Source organism: Monodon monoceros, unplaced genomic scaffold, assembly GCF_005190385.1.
Source record: "Monodon monoceros isolate NGI ecotype Baffin Bay Population unplaced genomic scaffold, NGI_Narwhal_1 Super_Scaffold_7, whole genome shotgun sequence".
NCBI lineage: Eukaryota > Metazoa > Chordata > Mammalia > Artiodactyla > Monodontidae > Monodon > Monodon monoceros.
In genome coordinates this window covers 60,456,434-60,481,181 of record NW_021703784.1, presented here as the reverse complement: position 1 = coordinate 60,481,181, position 24,748 = coordinate 60,456,434, and the positions used below count along the sequence as shown (strand labels likewise).

The window sequence follows — 24,748 nt, the reverse complement described above, 5'->3', positions numbered from 1 at the left end:
ACCCAACCACCACATTCTATTAGGATGCAAGTTTAGGCGTTATACTGTACATGGAGGCATCCGTTCTTTTTTTATGTGAATGACCCCTTTGGGCACTCTATTTTCATTTCCTCAAAGGGATCAAGCCAGTGCTTTATTTTTCTGCTAGAATAAAATTGAAAACAGTGCGGAAGAAGATAATCTCATCTAGAACCTCTAAAATTTTTTATCCACATTGCTCATCAATTAAAAAAAAGATAAGATATGCCACAAGATAGGACCAAATGCATAAAAACCAGGTACTTAAATATTAAATATTAATAATACATCTAAGAAAAATAGGGGAATAATATGAAGAGTCACACCACAGAAATGAATACAAAAAGAAAAAGAAAAGGAATCAAGTTTAAATCCTAAAAATGAAAAACAAAATAAATTAGGAATTCAGCTGTTGGGTTAATAGTAGATTGGACACAGCAGAAAAGATGATTAGTAAACTGAAAGGTAGGTTAGTAGAAAACATACACATTACAAGACAAAGAAAAAATCATCAAAAATACAAAAAGAGTGTGAGAGCTGTATAAGAAATTATGAAAAGATCTAACGTATGTGTAATGAACTTCTAGAAGAAAGTAGAGAAATTTCTGAAGAAATATTCAATGATAATTTTCCAAACTGATGAAGGACCATGAGCTACAAATTCAAGAAACTTTGCAGATTCCGAACATGATAAGTATAAGAAAAACCACACTCAAGGAAATCATAAAAAGACTACAGGAAGCCCAAAACAAAACAAAAATGTTAAAAGCTTCCAGAGGAGAAGTAAAAGACCTATTCCCTTCAAAAAAAATCAAATGACTAATAGCTGAGTTTTGGAAAGTATTGATGGAAGCAAGAAAATTAAATCTTAAAAGTGCTCAAAGATTTTTGTTTACTAGTAACCTAGAATTCTACCTAAAATAGAAATATCTCTCAAAAATGAAGGTGCAATAAAGACCTTTTTAGAAGAACCTAGGGGTAAGACGGGAATGGAGACGAAGACCTACTACAGAATGGACTTGAGGATGTGGGGAGGGGGAAGGGTAGGCTGTGACAAAGTGAGAGAGTGGCATGGACAGATATACACTACCAAACATAGAATAGATAGCTAGTGGGAAGCAGCCGCATAGCACAGGGAGATCAGCTCGATGCTTTGTGACCACCTAGAGGGGTGGGATAGGGAGGGTGGGAGGGAGGGAGACGCAAGAGGGAAGAGATATGGGAACATATGTATATGTATAACTGATTCACTTTGTTATAAAGCAGAAACTAACACACCATTGTAAAGCAATTATACTCCAATAAAGATGTTAAAAATAAATAAAGACTTTTTTTTTTTTTTTTGCGGTATGCGGGCCTCTCACCGCTGTGGCCTCTCCCGTTGCGGAGCACAGGCTCCGGACGCGCAGGCTCAGCGGCCGTGGCTCACGGGCCCAGACGCTCCGCGTCGTGTGGGATCTTCCCGGACCGGGGCACGAACCCGTGTCCCCTGCATTGGCAGGTGGACTTTCAACCACTGCGCCACCAGGGAAGCCCAAGACCTTTTTTATGATTGAAAGAATCTGTTAAAATGCATCACAAGCAAATCTGCGTTAAAAGAAGAAGTAATGAAGTGTTTTTTAAAGCAGAAGTAAAATTAATGCTGATATAGGTATAAGGTTTAAAGAAAGGAATGAAGGTCAGCAAAAAGAATATATAGGAAGCTAGAGCAGGTACACTAGGTAAGGGGAACATCTTTGAGAAACAATTAGGAAACTCTATTGGCTTACATGGGTAGGTGGATGATGGCACCATCACCGCTTCCTATAGCCTCAGATTAAAATGGGAACAGGAAAGAGTACTCTCTTGTAATACCTTCTAAAATAGCAACTTTACTGAAGTGTAATTTACATATGAACAGTTTAAATATACAGGTTGATGACTTTTGACAAGTATAACCACCAACCGAATCACAATATGCAATGATTTCCTCGCCCCCAAGAAATTACCTCTTGCCCCTTTGCTTTCAGTCTTCTCCAGCACCACTACAGAGTGAGTATTTTAGAGAATCTGGGAAATGTCAATGACTTCATAAGTCCCAGTCCATTTCAGAAGAAGAAAAGCTTCCTGAAATTTATATAGACTAAGAATCTTTTAATATCACAACAGTTCAGGATCTTTTAAAATTTCCCCAATCAAATCCTACCTTCTATGTAACAATCTATAATCCATAGTAAGTAGGGAACTTCCCAAAAGAAATCTTACAAAGGGAGTTTTTTATTGTCCCCACAGTGGTGTTCTTGATCCTTAGTTTTTGACACACTGTTTAGGGAAGATGCTTTGTACCACTCCTAATATTCTTTTTTCCCTTTTTGGAGTGACATCCGTTAGCATAACATTCCTGACATCTTTCTAAGCCTTCACTTCCTCTTCCTCTAGGATTAAATTAGTTGATGGTAGATTTTGAAGGGAAAACTAGATATGCAATTGTATTAGTTTGTGAGGGCAGCTGTAACAAAAGTACCACAAAGTAGGTGGCTTAAACAACAGAAATGTATTGTCTCACAGCTCTGGAGGCTAAAAGTTAAGATGAAGTTGTCGGCCGGTTGGTTCTCTCTGAGGGCTGTGGGATCTACTCTATGCTTCTTGCTTAGATTCTAGTGGTTTGCTGGCAATCTTAGAAGTTCTAGAAAAAGAATGGCAATGTATATCCTCTCCAATAAAGACCATAATAGTGCCACACCTCACTCCCTACATCTGGGTGATTGAATTATTTGAATTCCCTTAGAGTGGAAATAAAAAGGAAAAATGCATGGATTTATCACAATCAATCAGGGACTGTTTATGTGCCTGCACAAAATAGATAAGGAGGAGGTCAACATGTGACATGTATTTCATCTGAGAGAAGGAAAGGGATGGAGGGGAGTAGACCATTTTGATGGGTGTGCAGTGAGGGTCACCCTAAATTTGTTGGAGTACTAAACCTCACAAAGATTTGCCATTTATTGGTACTTCCCTGGTGGTGCAGTGGTTAAGAATCCGCCTGCCAATGCAGGGGACATGGGTTCAATCCCTGGTCCGGGAAGATCCCACATGCCACGGAGCAACTAAGCCCGTGCACCACAACTACTAAGCCTGCGCTCCAGAGCCTGTGCTCCACAACAAGAGAAGACACTGCAATGAGAAGCACACGCACCACAACAAAGAGTAGCCCCCGCTCGCCACAACTAGAGAAAGCCCATGCACAGCAACAAAGACCCAACACAGCCAAAAATAAATAAATAAAAATAAATGTATTTTTTTTAAAAAAGAGTTGCAATTTATTGAGAAAGGAACAGAAGGGAAGGAATAGTTTGGGGAGAAATATAAAAAATTCAGTGACGGTACGACGAGTTTGAGAGTCTTGAGGAAAAGGCCAGTGAAGAAGTTCATCTGTCCTACAAGGAAGGTTGTATTTGGAGATAGGGATACTGTCACCTTACAGGTGGTAGCTGAGCTCATGGGAGAAGATGAGCTCACCCAAGAAGACCATGGGGGATGGAGAGAAAGGCAGAGGGCTAAGGATAAACTCGTGAAAAGCAAGAAATAATGGGAAATGTAAAGAGGAAGACTGCCAGAAACAGTCAATATAAAACATCAACCACCAGAGTGCAGAGCACCCACCACAACTCTAAGATGGCCCTTTCCAAGACTGAAGTCATACCTTTGAGTTCCTTCTCTTTGCAGGGGACAATGTCTGTGCTGGCTGTTGCCCCAGAATTATTGCACTGGTGGGGGTATAGGCCTGTAATTGATGTAAGAAGTATGAATGGGGAAACGGGACCAGAGAAATCCCACAAAGAGGCTTCCAGGCAGAAAGTTCCCTTGATCTGGTCAGTGAAGAGCCCAGGAATAGGAAGTCAGCTTGTAAAGTGATCCCTGCAAACTGTCTCAGAATTTGTCTGACATTATTAATATGCTAGAAATAAAATACACTAGCTAAAATATTAATCATAAGCGTTGTGAAAGGAGCACAGGAGGAAGGGAATCAATTTAGAGACAATTGCTATAACCAAATTGGATCATAAGCACCTTCAAAAAGGACAGTGGAAGTAGTGACAGTGGACAACTCCTTGAGAAATAGTACAAAGTGTGTGGTGGATATTCTTTGCCTAAAACAAAATTTCATATTTCCTACCTTTCGACTGTTAAAAGAAAGTCCCAACATCCCAGTCTCCCACTCCAAAGAAATGTCAGTGTCCAAAATCCTACTCTAGTATTCATCTGGTAAGACCACCTATGAGAGGAGTCAGCTGAAATTTATACAGCTTCTTCTGTGTTATCTGGGTTGGATCTTTTAATTGTCAAACAGAGGAATCATAACCTTTGCTTTGGCTTAAATAAAGTAAAAATAAATAAAAGCATTTCTGAGACACTAACACCTATGTTTCCAAAAGTTGAAATATCCATTGACCAAGGGAGGGCAGTACCTTTAAAGGAAGTACCCTTAACTGCTGACCTGTCAATATCGTCACCTATTATACATTGTTGGGGAGAAGTTTCTTTCCTGAATGTTATTTTACAAGATGGTATTCAAGTAAATTTGATCTTTGGTTGAGATCTTTCTCCATTTAAATAGGACTCTATCATTGGTAAATGGAATTTTAAGCAGAAATTATTTTCCAAAGGTATTCTTAACTTGAAAATTCTATATTTAATTTGAACCAAGCAGACATCCAAGTTAATGATACACTTAACTTTATAAATAGAAGTAAACATTGGATTTTTATATTTACAGGAGCTTATCACTATAAAAGTGGTAAAGTTAATGATAAATATCATTAAAATATCCATCAAAAATGTTCCCCAAATTAATGGTTTGTTTTTTATTTTCATTTTAACATCTTTATTGGACTATAATTGCTTTACAATGGTATGTTAGTTTCAGCTTCACAACAAAGTAAATCAGTTATACATATGTTCCCATATCTCTTCCCTCTTGCGTCTCCCTCCCTCCCACCCTCCCTACCCCACCCCTCCAGGCGGTCGCAAAGCACCGAGCTGATCTCCTTGTGCTATGCGGCTGCTTCCCACTAGCTATCTACCTTATGTTTGGTAGTGTATAGATTTATATCTGATTTAATTCAGGAAAACCAATGTGCTCTAGCCATTAGTTTTCTCATAGCCTCTTTCACCTCCTTGTTCCTCATACTGCAGATGAGGGGGTTCAGCATGGGAACCACCACTATGTAGGTTACAGATGCCACTTTGACCTGATCCGCTGAATAGCTCGATTTGGGCATTACGTAAACAAACAAAACTGTCCCGTGAAACAAAGTGACTGCAGTGTGGTGGGAAATGCAGGTAGAGAAGGCCTTCTTCCTCCCCTCAGTGGAGTGCATCTTCAGGATTGAGTGGAGGATGTAGCTGTAGGACACGATTACGGTTAATAGTGTGCTTATGAGGACCGATGCAGAAGAGATGGCAGGAGATGTTTCAGCAATAGAAACATGGCCGCAAGAAAGCTTCAAGAGTGGGAAGAGGTCACAGAAAAAATGGTTCGTTTTATTTGGTCCTCAGAAGGAGAGATTCATCAAACAGCCTGTAAGTGAAGAAGCATTTATGTCATCCACCCAAGTAGGAGGCCTCCAACAGAAAGAAGCAGACCACTAGGGACATGTGGGTGGAGTAGAGCAGGCGAGAGCAAATGGACCCATAGTGATTGTAGGCAATGGTGGCCAGCAGGAAGCACTCTGTAGTCCCAAAGGTGACATCAGAGCCAAGCTGAGCTATACAGCCAGTGACTGGGATGGCAGTTCTCTCTCTTCAGAAACCCATCGGCATGACGGGTGTGACTGATGTGGAATACCCAGTGTCTGCAAAGGCCAGATGGCCGAGGAAAAGGTACGTAGGCGCGGGAAGCTGAGGGCTACTTCGGATTAAGACGATTATGCTAATATTTCCCACTACGGTAACTGTATAAACTCCTAGAAAAATCTAAGAAGAGATGGCACATAGTGTGGGATTATCTGTTAATCCCCAAATAATGAACTCTATCACTGTTGTATGGTTTGCAGTCTCCATCTATTCATTTAACAGTGCCTACTGAAATCAGAACCAGAGGAGACTAAATTGACTGAAATGACCCTGCATTTATATACCTAAACATAACCTAAATATAACCTTATAAATAAGTTAAATGGTAAATTTGCCTCACTTATAGAATACTTTGTGCATATAAATTTTCTTTTCAATTTCCATGAAAATATTGAAACTGAAGACTTGATTACCTTAGGACTCAGCTATTTTACTCCTATTTACATACTCTTTATTTACTTTTACTTTATTTAAGCCAAAGCAAAGATTATGATTCCTCTGTTTGACAATTAGAAGATCCAACCCAGATAACACAGAAGAAGCTGTATAAATCTTACTCATGTGCATGGGCGATATGTAAAAGAATGTTTACAGCAGTATCGACTGTAATAACATGACCTGTAAATAACCTACATTTTCAAAGAAAGACCAGCTCTTGATTTTCCAGCCCCATCCCAAATGTGCCTCTATTCAGTAATGTCTGCCTTAGTAAATGCTGTCTCCATTTATGCAACTGATTGGGCCAAAAAATATGATGTTGACTTTGACATCTCTTTCTTACTTGATCTTTTTCCTGGAATAAAAAATATCACATCCTTAGTTATAATATTTGATAGCGAGGGCAAGAAGGTGTCCATGTTCAAGATGGAAGGCAAATCGAATTTTTACTGTGTTTATGAGATAAACATCGTGGATATTTTGCAGAATCTTCCAGGACTTACCTTCTATACCATACCTTTTCATACTTATGGGATTGTATGAAACAATAAGAAGAGTCTGCATATTTTTATGGGCGAGGATTAAATGCAAAGTGAACTGAAACATCTTGGGACTTGGGTTAGTTAAGTTTTGATTTCTTCGGTTCTATTAAGCAACTGTATAGAAATAAGAAGTAGGGGCATATGATAGGATGGGAGGAAGGGGTAGTTACGGGGGTAGGAATAGAGGTAGCCAGCAAGGAAAGCTAGGAAATTAGACTGAAAGAAAGATTAAAAAAGATAAAATAAAATAAAAAATAAATAAAAAAAAAAAGAAAGATTAGTATTTCAGAATAATGCTCCCTTACTTCAAAATAGATCACATGATCAAGGGCAGGTGAGAATGTGTTAATTACCTTCAGTCATTCCGATGACTCCTCTAATTTAAAGATCAGCATATTCTTATGAATAATTTGTTTTTTCAAGAAACTCTAAAGAAGAATTAAGAAAACATACATACATACTATCAGCGACCACGCACATTCTACTCAGTGTTACATGTGAATCATGACAATGGTATGTTATAGTATGAATGGTACTAGGATTATGTATATGAATTATCAAGTTCTGGCTTTTTTAACTAGACAAAGACCCAAACCTGAAACGAATTTTATATCTTTAAAGAAAATAGATGTATGAAACACACAAATGTTTTCAAAGTTGGATATGAGTACCAGCGTGGAAGGCAAAGTGACATGCAGAATACCATGGACTTTGGAGCCATGCAGACCTAGGGTCAGTTTCTAGCTCTGCTTCTTGCTGTCTATGAAATCATAGGCAAGTTACAAGAAATGTTTGCTCTTCTTTTTCCTTACCTTTAAAAAGGAGATAATACACACCTCATGTGATTCTTGGGTTAAATTGCATGATGTGGGTGATAACTCCAAGCACTGTTAACACAACAAATAAATGCTCAATTACTAATAGTTTGCTTGAAATAACCAACTTGTAATTTCTGGTACATAGAAGAGAAATATGTCTGTATCCTTAAAAATGAACAAGTATGAACTAGTGATACATCCACTGCAACACTAGTGATAGTCTCCAAGGAATTGTTGCTGTACAGCAAAGGCATATTTGGTGTCATTTAGGATAAGGCCCAAATCACCTATTTCACTTGTAATTACAAATTAATTACTTCACTTGTTTTGGAAAACTTCATTGAGAATCACTTGGGATAGAGAAATTACATGTGTACATCTACTGGGGCAGAGAAATAACATGTAAACATGATTATGTAAAAGTGTATAAGTAAAATATTTTCTAAACACCCTCAGGTTCCATTAATTTTTTTAGTTAAATGGAAAAAAATGAAAATTTCAGTTTAATTAAATTGTAAAACATAACATTTTACTATCCTTGAAGTTGATTATTAGATCAACATGACTAATATGGTTGTGAAAATTTGTGGCATTTCTGAAATGTGGCTGTAGTCAGTGGTCCAGGTTTTCATATCACGTGTGTTTAGATTTGGATTCGCTAGTACAATTTAGTTTACAAATAGGCATCTAATGGAATTGCAGTATTATTATCAACATTCTAAGTGACATACATTTTTTTAAATTGTATAAATTTTCCATATGTATTATAGAATTGTACTAGGACACTTGAGATACACACCGGGCTTGTTGGCTGTAGACATTTCTCACATACATGGCCTTCCCTCTCCCCAGTGACCTACCAACATGTATGCGTTCTAATAAAACCATGAAGCTCACACTAACATTTTTCTTATCACCCTGCCATACACAGCTGCCACGTTCACTAGCAGGTTGTCCAAGATACATGGCCACAGTTGATTCTGATTCTGGCTGTGTTCTTAGACCATGGCCACATAGCAGAACACTCTCTAGGTTGAAGGTCAGGCTCCTTTGATTCTGGGCTTGAAGGAGCCTATAGATCAATAACCTTCAGAACAAAGTTAAGCCTGATAATCCACATAATGAGGGTCTGACAGCTCAAAGACCTCAACTCCAACAAGTTAGGAAATGGACATGCTGCGAGGTTCCATCTCTCCTGGAAAGACACAGCTCCTTTAGGCTTTAAGGAAACCCAACTGTGGCTGATGAGTGATACAACAAACATTCCAGATGACATCTGGGAGAATTAAATTCCCTTCACCCCTGCCCTCCTCCTAACATTTTGTTCACACCATTTAATTATTACCCATTATAGTTGAAGATCTTGCTCTTTCCCTGGAGTGAAGATGTAGTGTCCATGACAAATTATTCTGTATCCCTTTTTAAATGGTGCAATATTGGGAATATAGATGGCAGTAAATAGATGTTTGTTAAATTAGTGTTAAACAATTTTTAAAAAGTCTTTCTATGTATCAGACATTGTGTTATGACCTAAAGATAAATAGATACTCCCACATCTCTATCTTTACCCAACTACAAACCATTTTATAATTGTATTCATCACTCAACAACCCCTTCTAATGGAAGAGTAACTTCTAGTCACCTTTATGCTCTCAGGTTTAAATTTCACTGTTGAAACCTCCCCTGACACCGTAGACTAAGTCATATTCTCCTGGCGAACAATTTCAAAGAATCCTGAAATATGTTTTGCACTTACACACTTTTAATTTTATAGGTACTGGAGCAAATAATTGCATTTGTCTTTTTTATCTACTATCCTACAACTCCCATGAGGGAGGGGGTCATGTCTGCCTTGTTCAACAGTTTATTGTTAGAACATTGCAGAGTGCCTGGTACATAGCAGTACTAAATGAATGAATGGGTGAATGAATAAATTAATGATTTTTTCATGTTTATTCTGTTGTGGTAAGAATACTTAGCATGAGGGACTTCGCTGGTGGTCCAGTGGTAAAGAATCTGCCTTCCAATGCAGGGGATGCAGGTTTGATCCCTGGTCAGGGAACTCAGATCTCACATGCCATGGGGCAACTAAGCTCGTGAGCCACAACAGCTGAGCTCACATGCCTCAACTAGAGCCCACGTGCTGCAGCTAACACACAGCGCAGCGCAAAAATAAAATGCTTAAAGGAAAAAAAAAGCCTTTGCTTTAAAAAAAAAAAAAAAAACTTAGCATGAGACTTATTCTCTTAGTAGGTTTTTAAGTATACAATACAGTATTGTTAACTATAGGTACAATGTTCTACAGCAGATCTCTAGAACTTACTCATCTTGCTTAATTCAAACTTGATGTGTATTGATTAGCTACTCCTCATTTCGCTCCATCCTCAGCCCCTGGCAACCATCATTCCACTCTTGATTCTATGAATGTGACTCTTTTAGATATCTTATAAAGTAAAATCATGCAGTACTGTCCTTCTGTGACCAGCTTATTTCACTTAGCATAGTGTTCTCCAGGTTCATGTATATTGTCACATATTATAGAATTTCTTTCTTTTTTTAAGACTATAATATTCCATTGTATGTGTTTACCAAAATGTGTTTATCCATTTCTTTGTTGATGGACATTTACATTGCTTTCATATCTTGGCTAGTATGAATAATGCTGCAGTGAACAAGGGAGTCCTAATATCTCTTTGAGATACTAATTTCAGTTCTTTTAGGTAAATATCTAGAGCTGAGATTAGTGAATTATATGGCAGTTCTATTTTTAATTATTTGAGGGACCTCCCTACAGTTTTCCATAACAACTGCACCATTTTGCCTTCCCAGCAAAACGGTACAAGAGCTTCCTCTTTCTCTACATCCTGGCCCACACTTGTCTTTTTTTTTTTTTTTTTTGGTAATAGCCATCCAGACACATGTGAGGTGATATCTCATTGTGGTTTTGATTTGCATTTACTTGCTGATTAGTGATGTTGAGCACCTTTTCATATCCCTGTTGGCCATTTCTGTGTATTCTTTGGGAAAAAGTCTACTTAAGTCTTTAGCTCATTTTTTAATCAAGTTATTAGTTTTTATGCTGTAGAGTTTTATGAGTTCCTTATATATTTTGGAAATTAACCCCTTATCAGATATATAGTTTGCAAATATTTTCTCCTAGTCTATAGTTGCCTTTTCACTCTGTTGATTATTTCCATGCTGTGCAGAAGCTTTTTAGTTCGATGCAGTCTCACGAGTCTATTTTTGTTTTTGTTGCCTGTGCTTTTGGTTTGGTATCAAAGAAATCATTGCCAAAGCCAATGACATGAATCCTTTTCCCTATGTTTTCTTCCAGGAGTTTTACTCTTACAGTTTTAGGTCTTACGTTTTAAGTCTTTATTCCATTTTGAGTTGATTTTTTTGTATAGTGTAAGATAATTGTCAATTTTATTCTCTAGGGATATCCAGTATTCCCAGCACTATTTATTGAAGAGGCTATCCTTTGCCCACTGGGTATTCTTGAAGCCCTCGTCAAAAATTAGTTGACTGTATATGCATGCGTTTATTTTTGGTTCACTGTTCTATTCATTGGTCTGTATTGTGTCTTTATGCCAGTACCATACTGTTTTAATTACTGTAACTTTGTAATATATTTTGGAATCAGGAAGTGTGAGGACTACAGCTTTGTCCTTTTTTCTCAAGATTATTTTGGCTATTTGGAGTTCTTTGTGGTTCCATATGAATTTTAGAATTGTTTTTTCTATTTCTGTAAAAAGTTCTATTGGGACTTTGATACAGATGTATTGAATCTGCTTTGGGTAGAATGGATATTTTAGCAATATTAAGTCTTCCAACCCAAGAACACAGGATGTTTTAATGTTTGAGTCTTGTTTAATTTCTTTTACCAATATTTTGCAGTTTTCAGTATACACGTCTTTCATTTCCTTAGTTAAGTTTATTCCTAGGTATTTTCTTCTTTTTGGTATTATAGTAAATGAGATTGTTTCCTCATTTCCTTTTCAGATAGTTCACTGTTATTGTAGAGTAATGAAAATGATTTTTATGTGTTGATTTTGTATCTTGCAACTTTATTGAATTTATTAGTTCAAACAATTTTTTGATGGACTTTCCAGTTTTCTCTATATAAAATTATGTTGTATGCAAACAGGGACAATTTTTCCTGATTTGTACACCCTTTTTTTTTTTTTTTCTTGCCTAATTGCCCTGGCTAAGGACAAGCTTACTCTGAGATTTCCAGATACGGTCATTAGGATGATCATGAAGAAGATGACTCCTGTAGTGTCTTTGTATGGCTTTGCTATTGAGGTGATGCTGAACTTATAAAATGAGTTTGAAGGTGGTCACACTGCTTCTATTTTTGGAAGAGTTTAAGAAGAATTAGTATAATTCTTCTTTGAATGTGTGGTAGAATTCACCCATGAAGCCAAATTATCTTTGGCTTTTCTTTGTTGGAAGGTTCTTGATTACTGATTTAATCTCTTTATATGTCATTGGTCTGTTCAGGCTTTCTTTTTCTCTTTTTCTTCCCCCCAAATTTATTGAGATATTATTGACCTGTAACATAATTAACTTTAAGGAATACAATGTGATGTTTTGATGCACATATATATTGCAAAATGATTACCACAATATGGTTAATTAGCACCTCCCTCCCCGTACATAATTATCTTTTTGTGTGTGTATGTGATGAGAACATTTAAGATCTCCCTTCTTGACAAGTTTCAAGTATATAATACAGTATTGTTTACTAAAATCACTATGCTCCAAATTAGATCCCCAGAACTTATTCATCTTATAGGTGGAAGTTTGTACCCTTTGACAAACATCTCACTGTTTCCCCACTCGCAGAGCCTGACAGCCTCTATTGTACCCTCTATTTCTATGATTTTGGATTTTTAAGATTCCACATATAAGTGAGAACATACAGTACTTGCCTTTCTCTGTCTGACTTATTTCACTTAGCTTAATGCCCTCAAAGTCCATCCATGTTGTCACATAAGGCAGGATAGCTTTTTTATGGCTGAATAATATTCCATTGTGTGTGTGTGTGTATACATTATGATATATGTGTGTGTGTGTATATATATATAATATTCATTCATCTGTTGATGGACACTTATGTTATTTCCATGTCTTAGATATTGTGAGTAATGCTGCAGTAAACATGGGAGTGCATGTATCTCTTTGAGATGATGTTTTCATTTCCTTCAGGTATATATCCAGAAATGGGATTGCTAGATCATATGATAGTTCTATTTTAACTTTATTCTTGATTCAGTCTTGATAAGTTGTATGTTTCTAGCATTTATGTATTTTTTCTAGGTTATCCAATTTGTTCACACATAATTGTTTGTGTAATCCCTTATAATACTTTTTATTTCTGAGGCATCCACTTTTTTTTAAATAAATTCATTTATTTTTGGCTGCATTGGGTCTTCGTTGCTGTGCATGGGCTTTCTCTAGTTCGGCGAGCGGGGCTACTCTTAGTTGCAGTGTGCGGGCTTCTCATTGCAGTGGCTTCTCTTGTTGTGGAGCACGGGCTCTAGGCATGTGGGCTTCAGTAGTTGTGGCTTGTGGGCTCTAGAGCACAGGCTCAGTAGTTGTGGTGCATGGGCTTAGTTGCTCCGCTGCATGTGGGATCTTCCTGGACCAGGGATCAAACCCGTGTCCCCTGCATCGGCAGGCGGATTCTTAACCACTGCACCACCAGGGAAGTTTCTTCTTTCATTTATGATTTTATTTATTGAGCCCTCATTTTTCCCTAGTCTAGCTACAGATTTCTCTATTTTGTTTATTTTTTAAAGTACAACTCTTAGTTTTGTAGATTTTAAAAATTATTTTTCTATTCTCTATTTCTGCTATGACCTTTAGTTAATTAATTAATTTTTTTTGAGTTATGAGTTATGTTTTATTTGGGACAAAGTGAGGACTATGGCCCAGGAAACAGCATTCCAGATAGCTCTGAGAAACTGCTCCAAGGAGACTGGGGGGAAAGGTCAGTATATATGTGAATTTGGTGAAGGGGGAGTACATGCAATCAAGCACACATTTTTTTGCAGAAGGTTTCTGCTAGTCATGAGGAGCAGACGTCACCATGAAGGATTTTAGTGCTTTTCTAGTTATGAAGAGATATAAGAATTGGGCTCATAAAATCGACTCCTGAAAATATCTAACTATCTGAAGACCTGTTCACCCAGTTCTTTCCAGAGCACAGAGTGCCTCATTTCTCCTCTCCACCCTGAACTCCTTTCAGGGAGTATTGAAAGTCATCTGCTATGATTTTTATTTTTTCCTGCCTTCTGCTTGGGTTTAGTTTTTTCTTCTTTTTCTAGTTCCATGGGATGTAAAGTCAGGTTGTTTATTTTTCTTCTTTTTTAATGTGATATTTATCACTCTAAACTTCCTTTTTGGTACTGCTTTAGCTAGATATCCTAAGTTGCATTTCCCTTTTCATTTGTCTCAAGGGTTTTTTTTCACATCTTTATTGGAGTATAAATGCTTTACACTGTTCTGCTAGTTTCTCCTGTACAACAAAGTGAATCAGCTATATGTATGTATGTATGTGTGTGTGTGTGTATATATATATATATCCCCATATCCCCTCCCTCTTGAGCCTCCTCCCACCCTCCCTATCCCATCCCTCTAGGTCGTCAGAAAGCATAAAGTTGATCTCCTTGTGCTATGCAGCAGCTTCCCACTAGCCATCTATTTTACATTGGGTAGTGTATATATGTCAATGCTACTCTCTCACTTCATCCCAGCTTCCCCTTCCCCCGCTGTGCCCTCAAGTCCGTTCTCTACGTCTGCATCTTTATTCCTGCCCAGCCACTAGGTTTGTCAGTACCGTTTTTTAAAATTCCATATATATGTGTTAGCATACAGCATTTGTTTTTCTCTTTCTGACCTAACTTCTCTGTGTATGACAAATTCTAGGTCCATCCACCTCACTACAAATAACTCAGTTTCATTCCTTTTTATGGTTGAGTAATATTCCATTGCATATATGTGCAACATCTTCTTTATCCATTCATCTGTTGATGGACATTTAGGTTGCTTTTATGTCCTGGCTATTATAAATAGTGCTGCAATGAACATTGGGGTGCATGTGTCTTTTTGAATTATGGTTTTCTCAGGGTATATGCTCAGTAGTGGGATTGCTGGGTCATATGGTAGTTCTATTTGTAGTTTTTTAAGGAACCTCCATACTGTTCTCCACAGTGGCCGTATCAATTTACATTCCCACCAACAGTGCAGGAGGGTTCCCTTTTCTCCACACCCTCTCCAGCATTTATTTGTAGATTTCTTGATGATGGCCATTCTGACTGGTGTGAGGTGATACCTCATTGTGGATTTGATATGCATTTCTCTGATGATTAGTGATGTTGAGCATCTTTTCATGTGCCTCTTGGCCATCTGTATGTCTTCTTTGGAGAAATGTCTATTTAGGTCTTCCTACCATTTTTGGATTGGATTGGATTGTTTGTTTTTTTGATATTGACCTGCATGAACTGCTTGTATATTTTGGAGATTAGTCCTTTGTCAGTTGCTTCATTTGCAGATATTTTCTCCCAATCTGAGGGTTGTCTTTTTGTCTTGTTCATGGTTTCCTTTGCTGTGCAAAAGCTTTTAAGTTACATTAGGTCCCATTTGTTTATTTTTGTTTCTATTTCCCTTACTCTAGGAGGTGGATCAAAAAGGATCTTGCTGTGTTTTATGTCATAGAGTGTTCTGCCTATGTCTTCCTCTAAGAGTTTTATACTGTCCAGTCTTACATTTACGTCTCGAACCCATTTTGAGTTTATTTTTGTGTATGGTGTTAGGGAGTGTTCTAATTTCATTCTTTTACATGTAGCTGTCCAGTTTTCCCAGCACCACTTATTGAAGAGGCTGTATTTTCTCCATTGTATACTCTTGCCTCCTTTATCAAAGGTGACCATATGTGCGTGGGTTTATCTTAGGGCTTTCTATCCTGTTCCATTGATCTATATTTTTGTGCCAGTACCATACTGTCTTGATTACTGTATAGTCTGAAGGCAGGGAGCCTGATTCCTCCATCTCTGTTTTTCTTTTTTAAGAGTGCTTTGGCTATTCGGCGTCTTTTGTGTTTCCATACAAATTGCAAAATTTCTTGTTCTAGTTCTGTGAAAAATGCCATGGGTAATTTGACAGGGATTGCATTGAACCTGTAGATTGCTTTGGGTAGTATAGTCATTTTCACAATACTGATTCTTCCAATCCAGGAGCATGGTATATCTCTTCATCTGTTTATGTTATCTTTGATTTCTTTCACCAGTATTTTATAGTTTTCTGAGTACAGGTCTTTTCCCTCCTTAGGTAGGTTTATTCCTAGGTATTTATTCTTTTTGTTGTGATGGGAAATGGGATTGTTTCCTTCATTTCTCTTTCTGATCTTTTGTTGGTAGTGTATAAGAATGCAAGAGATTTCTGTGCATTAATTTTGTATCCTGCAACCTTACTAAATTCATTGATTAGTTCTAGTAGTTTTCTGGTGATATCTTTAGGATTTTCTATGTATAGTATAATGTCATCATCAAACAGTGACAGTTTTACTTGTTTTCCTATTTGTATTCCTTTTATTTCTTTTTTGTCTCAGATTGCTATGGCTAGGACTTCCAATACTATGTTGAATAATTGTGGCAAGAGTGGACATCCTTGTCTTGTTCCTGATCTTAGAGGAAATGCTTTCAGTTTTTCACCATTGAGAGTGATGTTTGCTGTGGGTTTGTCATATATTTCTTTTATTATGTTGAAGTAGGTTCCCTCTATGCTCACTTTCTGGAGAGTTTTTATCATAAATGCGTGTTGAATTTTGTCAGAAGCTTTTTCTGCATCTGTTGAAATGATCATATGGTTTTTATTCTTTAATTTGTTAATATGGTGTATCACATTGATTGTTCTGCGTATATTGAAGAATCATTGCATCCCTGGGATAAATCCTACTTGATCATGATGTATGATCCTTTTAATGTGTTGTTGGATTCTGTTTGTTAGTATTCTGTTGAGGATTTTTGCATCTATATTCATGAGTGATATTGGTCTGTAATTTTATTTTTTTGTAGTATCTCTGTCTGGTTTTGGTATCAGGGTGATGGTGGCCTCGTAGAATGAGTTTGGGAGTGTTCCTTCCTCTGCAGTTTTTGGAAGAGTTTGAGAATGATGGGTGTTAGCTCTTCTCTAAATGTTTGATAGAATTCACCTGTGAAGCCATCTGGTCCTGGACTTTTGTTTGTTGGAAGATTTTTAATCACAGTTTCAATTTCATTACTTGTGATTGGTCTGTTCATATTTTCTATTTCTTCCTGGTTCAGTCTTAGAAGGTTATACCTCTCTAAGAATTTGTCCATTTCTTTCACGTTGTCCATTTTATTGGCGTAGAGTTGCTTGTAGTAGTCTCTTAGGATGTTTTGTATCTCTGCAGTGTCTGTTGTAACTTCTCCTTTTTCATTTCTCATTTTATTGATTTGAGTCCTGTGTCTTTTTCTTGATGAGTTTGGCTAATGGTTTATCAATTTTGTTTTTCTTCTCAAAGAACGAGCTTTTAGTTTTATTGATCTTTGCTGTTGTTTTCTTTGTTTCTGTTTCATTTATTTCTGCTCTGCTCTTTATGATTTCTTTCCTTCTGCTAACTTTGAGTTTTGTTTGTTCTTCTTTCTCTGGTTCCTTTAGGTGTAAGGTTAGATTGTTTATTTGAGATTTTTCTTGTTTCTTGAGGTAGGCTTGTATTGCTATAAACTTCCCTCTTAGAACTGCTGTTGCTGCATTCCATAGGTTTTGGATCATCGTGTCTTCATTGTCATTTTTCTCTAGGTATTTTTTTAATTTCCTTTTTGACTTCTTCAGTGATCTCTTGGTTATTTAGTAATGTATTGTGTAACCTCCATGTGTTTGTGTTTTCCCCCTGTAATTGATTTCTAATCTCATAGCGTTGTGGTCAGAAAAGATGCTTGATACGATTTCAATTTTCTTAAATTTACTGAGGCTTGATTTGTGACCCAGGATGTTATCTATCCTGGAGAATGTTCCATGCGCACTTGTGAAGAAAGTGTAATCTGCTGTTTTGGGATGGAATTTCCTGTAAGTATCAACTAAATCTATCTGGTCTGTTGTGTCATTTAAAGCTTGTGTTTCCTTATTCATTTTCTGTTTGGATGATCTGTCCATTGGTGTAAATGAGGTGTTAAAGTCCCCCACTATTATTGTGTTACTGTTGATTTCCTCTTTTATAGCTGTTAGTATTTGCCTTATGTACTGAGGTGCTCCTATTTTGGGTGCATAAATATTTATAATTGTTATGTTTTCTTCTTGGATTGATCCCTTGATCATTATTTAGTGTCCTTATCTCTTGTAAAAGTCTTTATTTTAAAGTCTGTTTTATCTGATATATGAGTATTGCTACTCCAGCTTTCTTCTGATTTCCATTTGCATGGAACGTCTTTTTCCATCCCCTCACTTTCAGTCTGTACGTGTCCCTAAGTCTGAAGTGGGTCTCATGTAGACAGCATATATACAGGTCTTGTTTTTGTATCCATTCAGCCAGTCTCTGTCTTTTGGTTGGAGCATTTAATACATTTACATTCAAGGTGATTATCGATATGTATGTTCCTGTGACCATTTTCTTAATTGTTTTGGGTTTGTTTTTGTAGGTCCTTTTCTTCTCTTGTGTTTCCCACTTAGAGAAGTTCCTCTAGCATTTTTTGTAGAGCTGTTTTGGTGACGCTGAATTCTCTTAGCTTTTGCTTGTCTGTAAAGCTTTTGATTTCTCCATTGAATCTGAATGAGATCCTTGCCAGGTAGAGTAATCTTAGTTGTAGGTTTTTCCCTTTCATCACTTTAAATACGTCCTGCCGCTTCCTGTGTCTTGCAGGGTTTCTGCTGAAAGATCAGCTGTTAACCTTATGGGGATTCCCTTGTATGTTGTTTGTTGCTTTTCCCTTGCTGCTTTTAATATTTTTTCTTTGTATTTAATTTTTTAAAATTTGATTAATATGTGTTTCATCATGTTTCTCTTTGGGTTTATCCTGTATGGGACTCTCTGTGCTTCCTGGACTTGATTGACTATTTCCTTTCCCATATTAGGGAAGTTTTTGACTATAATCTCTTCAAATATTTTCTCAGACCCTTTCTTTTTCTCTTCTTCTTCTGGGACCCCTACAGTTCGAATGTTGGTGCGTTTAGTGTTGTCCCAGAGGTCTCTGAGACTGTCCTCAATTCTTTTCATTTTTTTTTCTTTATTCTGCTCTGCGGTAGTTATTTCCACTCTTTTATCTTCCAGGCCACTTATCCATTCTTCTGCCTAAATTATTCTGCTATTGATTCCTTCTAGAGTATTTTAAATTTCAGTTATTGTGCTGTTCATCATTGTTTATTTGCTCTTTAGTTCTTCTAGGTCCTTGTTAAACATTTCTTGTATTTTCTCCATTCTGTTTCCGTGATTTTGGATTATCTTTACTGTCATTACTCTGAATTCTTTTTCAGGTAAGTTGTCTATTTCATCTTCATTTATTTGGTCTTGTAGGGTTTTACCTTGCTCCTTCATCTGTAACATATTGTTTTGTAGTTTCATTTTTTTTTTTGATGGGTGCGGCTGTATTCCTGTCTTACTGTTTACTTGGCCTGAGGTGTACAGCACTGGAGTTTGCAGGCAGTTGGGTAGAGCCAGGTCTTGGTGCCAAAATGAGGACCTCCAGGAGGCTTCACTCTGATTAATATTCCCTGAGGTCTGAGGTTCTCTGTTAGTCTAGTGGTTTGGACTCATCACTCCCACCACAGGAGCTCGCGCCTGACCTCCAACCTGGGAACCAAGATCCTGCAAGCCATGTGTTGTGGCCAAAAAAAAGATAAAAAGAAAAAAAGGAGCAGTACAATAATAAAGGATAAAAAATAAAATAAAATTAGAAAGATAAAAAATATATTAGGAAAAATAAAAATATAATTGAAACAACTGTAACAAGGTAAAACAAAACCTGAACAGAAAAAAGAGGAAAAAAAATAGGGAACAAGCCATAAGGAGCAGAACAGTAACAAAGTGTAAAGAATAAAATAAAATTAGAAAAATAAAAGATTTATTAGAATAAATAAAAATATAAATGAATCAACAGCAAGGTAAAACAGAACCCCAATCTAAGAGGAAAAAAGGAAAAAAAAAGCCTTGGCTATGGGGGCAGAGTTTAGGCGGGGGGTGGAACTTAGGCAGAGGTGGGGTTTAGGGTGGGGCGAGACCTCTGCTTAGGACCTGTGTGGAAGGGGAGAGGCAGCACGTCCAAAGGGGGGCCTCCGGAATGTGGTGTTCCAGAGTTTGGAGGTAAGGTCCTGGGTGAGGGTGTGTGGGTGGGGTTTAGGCCCAGCAAGTTTGGAGGGGGTCCCAGATGGGGTCTCTGAGTGTAGATGTAGGGCCCTGGGTGGGGGTGTAGGGGCTTGGGCTCTGCACAGAAGGAGGGAGGCTCCAAGGGCAGAGGGTTAGGCTTGGGAGCCCAGCAGGCTCCCCGGTGCCTAAGTGGACAGGGAACGCGCTGGCCACTTTCCCTCGCATTCCTCTGTGCCCCACCCCCGGGTCTCCCCCATCCCCCCTGGACCCCTAACCATAGGTGTGTCCCACTGGGTGTAGGAACTCCTCCCCTCCCCCAGCGCCCCTCAGGGCTGCTGGTCCCAGAGGTCTGGCCTTTAGTTTTGCTCCCAGATCCCTTCCTCCCACTCCCTCAGTACCCACACGCCTGGAGTGGGCCTTGGTGGGCAGAGGATCAGATCTGGGATCTTGGCAGGCTCCTGGGGGCCCAAGTGGTCAGGGGAAACTTGGCCACACTCCCTTTTAATCCTCTGCCCCCCCCAGTGGTCCCCCAATTTCCCCCTTCGGGTGTGGGATCCCTTCCCCTCCTCCAACTGCCCCTCAGGGGCACCAGTCCCCTCCCACCTCCACTTTTCCTCCCATCTCCCCCTAACACCCCACGTCCTACCTGGTCACTGGTGTTTCCTCCCGCCCCCTTAGGTGTCCGTGGTTCGTCAGCGGTGCCTGGTAGGTGCCCTAGTTGTGTGGAAACGTGAATTCTGTGTCCTCCTAGTCCACCATCTTGACCTCAAGATATTTTTATATTTTCTTTTGATATCCTCTTTGACTCAGTGGTTGTTCAGCAGTGTGTTATTTCATTTCTATGTATTTGTGAGTTTTCCCCTTTTCTTGCTGTCATTGATTTCAAGTTTCATTCCACTGTGGTTGGAAAATATACTTAGTATAATTTCGATTTTCTTAAATTTGTTAAAACTTTTTGTGACCTAATATGTGATCATTCCTGAGGCATATTCCGTCTGCTTGAGAAGAATGTGTTTTCTTCTGCTGTTGGATGAAAAGTCCTGTATGTGTCTGTTAGGCCCATTTGGTCTATAGTATTGTTCAAATACACTGTTTCTTACTGATCTTCTGTCAAGATATTCTATCCATTATTGAAATTGAAGTATTTAAAAATACTATGATTGTATTGTTGTCAATTTCTTCTTTCAGATTTATCAGTATTTGTTTCATATAATTAGGTGTTTTGATGTTGAGTTCATATATATTTATAATTGTTATATTTTCCCGTTGAAGTGATCCTTCTATCATTATGTAATCACCCTCCGTGTTTCTAGAGACAAAAGTCTTTTTGACCTAAAGTCTACTTTGGTATTAGCAGAGCCACTAAAGTGAATTTTTTGATTTTTATATGGATCTTGATTTTTTATTCAGCTATTCTGTGTCTTTTTATTGGGGAGTTTAGTCCATTTACATTTAAAGTGATTATTGATGGAGGATTTACTGTTGCCATTTGTTAACTGTTTTCAGTTTATCTGATAGTTATTGTATCCCACTTTTTCTCTCTTGCTGTCTTTCTTCATCTCGTTGTGTGTGTGTTTTTAAATTGATATGTTTTGATTCCTTTCTCTTTTTCTTTTGTGTAACTTCTGTATGTATTTTCTTTGCGGTAACTAAGGAGTTTACATAAAATATCTTACAGTTATAATGATCTATTTTAAGCTGATAACAACTTTACTACAAAAGTTGATCACAAATCTAGTCTCAATTTTTTTTTCAGGTATTTAAATCTTTCATTATACATCCTTTGTCAATAATATATATAACTTGAATGAATATAGCCAAAATTTTGGAAAATAATATATTTGTAAATAATACAAAATTTAAGAAAGAAATCATGGTAAAAATTAGATGTGTTCAGTTAGATAACTAAAATACAACACGTTAAATCTTACTGGACACCACTAAAACAACAACTATAAGGAAATTTATAACCATAAATGCTATATTGCAAAAAAAGACTGAAAATTATGAAAATGTCTTTCTCAAGCCTTCTCAAGTATTTAAATAAAGAACTTTAAATTAAACCCAAAGAAGTAAAGAATAAAATAATAAAGATGAATATAAATTTATGAAATAGAAAATTAATGTACAATACAGAAAGGCACAAATCAGAAGTTCATCCTTTGAAAATGCTAATAAAATTGATAAACCACTAGCAAGATTTATTAATATATATAGAAAATACAATATTGGGATGAAAAGGGAGCAACATTACAAATCTTACAGAAAATAAAAATAAGATATAATTTTAAAATATAAAGGAATCGGAAAACTAATTTGAAGAATATCTTAACAAAAATGACAAAGAAATAAACTGAGAAACTACATATTTCTGTATTCATTAATGAAAATGAGCCTTACAGTGAAAAACTTTTCCACAAAAATGGAAAGCCCAGATGGCTTCAGCATTGAAGTCTTACAAATATTACAGGAATAAATATCACTTATCCTGTAAAAGTTCTTTTGAGAATAGAGAACAAAGAAACCCTTTCCAAATCATTTTTATATTTTGATATCCCCACCTGAAAATTTCATTTCAAGAATGGAAAATGATAGGCCAAATTCTCTCATGAACATAGATGCAAGCATCCTAAACCAAGTATTAGCAAATCAAATCCAACGATAATAAAATGGATAAAAAAGCAACCAAAGTTGGGTTTATTCCAGGAATTCTAGATTGATTTAGTATTCATAAATCAGTCAAAGTTGTACTTGCATCTCTGAATTAGGATGTACAAAGATGTGAAAAACATTTGATCATATGGTAACAAGATAAACCTTGATGAAATGAAAATCATACCCATGTATTCGATGAACCAGTAGAGGATTCAAGAAAGCCTTAATGATGGGGCTTCCCTGGTGGCACAGTGGTTGAGAGTCCACCTGCTGATGCAGGGGACGCGGGTTCGTGCCCCGGTCCGGGAAGATCCCACATGCTGTGGAGCGGCTGGGCCCGTGAGCCATGGCCACTTAGCCTGCGCGTCCGGAGCCTGTGCTCTGCAATGGGAGAGGCCACAGCAGTGAGAGGCCCATGTACCGCAAAAAAAAAAACAACAAAAAAACACCTGATGAACTGACATCCATATAGGTGAGCAGGTTGCACACCTAAGGACAAGTGCATAGTCTTGTCTGTCATAGAAAGACAATTTGAAGGGATGAGAAGGCATCAGCCAATGCTTGGGTGACAGTGTAAACTGTCTGGACAGATAGAAATTTAGAAGAAAGCCAAATGCAAAGACAAATCATTTCACCCCAAAATTCCCTTCCCTTATGCTCCAAGGGTGTTACCTAAAGTAGCAACAGAGGAGGAGCTGATAATAAAAGAGAAATCATATAGTCCCACACAGCCTCACAGCAAATAGATGTTATTGCATTCATAGATGAAAGAAAAAAATCTAAAATTGCTGTTCAATGCTTAGTTTCAGAAGTATAAAGCCTCTAGAAGATAACATGAGAGACTATCTTTATGACCTTGGATTAGGCAAAGATTTCTTGAACTTGTCACTAAAACATTAAACATTAAAGAAAATATTGATAAATTAGACCATTAAAATTAAAAATTTTGTTCATCAAAACATACAGCTAAGAGAGTGACAAGGCATACTTCAAAATAAGGGTATACCTTTTATGTATAAATCTGACAAAAGGATTTGTAGACAGATTATAAGAACAAATAAATAACAAAAGTTCAATCTGAGAATAAAATTGGTAAAAGACCTGACGATACATTATACAAAAAAGGACATACAAATAGCTGATAAATATATATATTTTTTAAATGCTTAACATAAGAGGCCCAGGGAGATGAGAGTGAACACTGCGTACTTGTTTGTGAAAAATTTTGTCTATCCCTGGATTTTATGGTGATATCCTTTTTTTTAAAAAAATGTTTATTTATTTACTCGGTTGTGCTGGGTCTTTTTGCAGCAGGTGGGCTCCTTAGTCACGGCTCTAGGGCTCCTTAGTCGCAGCTCGCTGACTCCTTAGTTACGGCAAGTGGGCTCCTAGTTGCAGCATGCATGTGGGATCTAGTTCCCTGACCAGGGATTGAACCCGGGCCCCCTGCATTGGGAGCATGGAGTCTTCACCAGTGTGCCACAGGGGAAGTCCTGATGTTATCCTTTTTAACAACTGTGGATACATAACTTTTTGTCTACCAAAGTGCTGAGTTACTGGGACTCCTTTAAGCCAGCTCTTTCCATAGATTGTCTTCATATCCCTGACCCTTGTGGTTGGACTGGCCCTTGTGGTTCTTTTTTTTTTTTTTTTTTTTTTTTTGGAGTAAAATTGCTTTAAAATGTTGTGTTAGTTTCTGCTGTACAATGAAGTGAATCAGCTATATGTATACCTATATCCCCTCCCTCTTGGACCTCCCTCCCATCCTTCCCACCCCACCCATCTAGGTCATCACGAATTGGGAGATTAGGTTTGACATAAATATGTTAAAGTGTAAAATGTATAGCTAGTGAGAACCTGCTGTATAGCACAGGGAGCTCAGCTCGGTGCTCTGTGACGACCTTGTGGTTCTTATTGCAAGATGCCTTCAGCAATAACCATCAGGAAACTTTGAAAGAGACAAAGCTTGTTACTTACAAGTCCTGGAAATCATGTAGCACACCTGGCGTCACACAGGGTCATGGGATAGAGTGAGAGAGATCTTAGGGTTCTGCTTTTATTGGGGTAGAGAATGGGAGCCTAGGGTTTGACGGGCTCACTCTTTATTGGTGACTTTG

The 24,748-nt window shown here is 37.6% G+C and overlaps 1 protein-coding gene and 1 pseudogene across 1 annotated transcript in view; one reads left to right on the top strand and one right to left on the bottom strand.

The window, feature by feature from the left end:
- Positions 1 to 24,748, top strand: part of OVCH2 (ovochymase 2) — an 83,767-nt gene that overhangs the window by 28,514 nt on the left and 30,505 nt on the right.
- On the bottom strand, positions 5,121 to 6,060 carry LOC114887572 (annotated as a pseudogene).